Source organism: Bison bison, unplaced genomic scaffold (genome assembly GCF_000754665.1).
Source record: "Bison bison bison isolate TAMUID 2011002044 unplaced genomic scaffold, Bison_UMD1.0 scf7180017864263, whole genome shotgun sequence".
Classification (NCBI taxonomy): domain Eukaryota; kingdom Metazoa; phylum Chordata; class Mammalia; order Artiodactyla; family Bovidae; genus Bison; species Bison bison.
The window spans coordinates 6,404,081-6,405,043 of record NW_011494835.1 but is presented as its reverse complement, the minus strand read 5'-3'; the positions used below and the strand labels follow the sequence as shown (position 1 = coordinate 6,405,043).

Genomic DNA, 963 nt, shown 5'->3' with positions numbered 1-963 from the left:
CTTTGGAACTCTGCAGTCAGATGGATATATCTTTCCTTTTCTCCTTTGCTTTTTGCTTCTCTTCTTTACACAGCTATTTGTAAGGCCTCCTCAGACAACCATTTTGCCTCCACGCCAGAGGCCAGGGGCGGCGGCCGGGAGGAGCAATCCATGCCCAAGGCCAGGGGGGCGGCCGGGAGGATCAACCCCACATCCAAGGAGTGGTGGCTGCGCTGGCGCAGGAGGGCCTAGAGGAGCTACCCCACGTTGAAGGTCAGGCGGTGAGGAGATACCCCTCGTCCAAGGTAAGCAGCAATGGCTGCGCTTTGCTGGAGCAGGCGTGAAGAGATACCCCACGCCCAAGGTAAGAGAAACCCAAGTAAGACGGTAGGTGTTGCAAGAGGGCATCAGAGGGCAAACACATTGAAACCATACTCACAGAAAACTAGTCAATCTAATAACACTAGGACCACAGCCTTGTCTAACTCAATGAAACTAAACCATGCCCTTGGGGCAACCCAAGATGGGCGGGTCATGGTGGAGAGATCTGACAGAATGTGGTCCACTGGAGAAAGGAATGGCAAACCACTTCAGTATTCTTGCCTTGAGAATCCCATGAACAGTATGAAAAGGCAAAATGATAGAATACTGAAAGAGAAACTCCCCAGGTCAGTAGGTGCCCAATATGCTACTGGAGATCAGTGGAGAAATAACTCCAGAAAGAATGAAGGGATGGAGCCAAAGCAAAAAGAATACCCAGCTGTGGATGTGACTGGTGATAGAAGCAAGGTCCAATGCTGTAAAGAGCAATATTGCATAGGAACCTGGAATGTCTGGTCCATGAATCAAGGCAAATTGGAAGTGGTCAAACAAGAAATGGCAAGAGTGAATGTCGACATTCTAGGAACCAGCGATCTGAAATGGACTGGAATGGGTGAATTTAACTCAGATGACCATTATATCTACTACTGCAGGCAGGAATCT

General features: G+C 49.1%; 1 protein-coding gene across 3 annotated transcripts in view; it reads right to left on the bottom strand.

Annotated features, from left to right (window-relative positions):
* EMCN (endomucin) overlaps positions 1–963 on the bottom strand; it is a 125,247-nt gene that overhangs the window by 67,351 nt on the left and 56,933 nt on the right. The window lies entirely within an intron of this gene.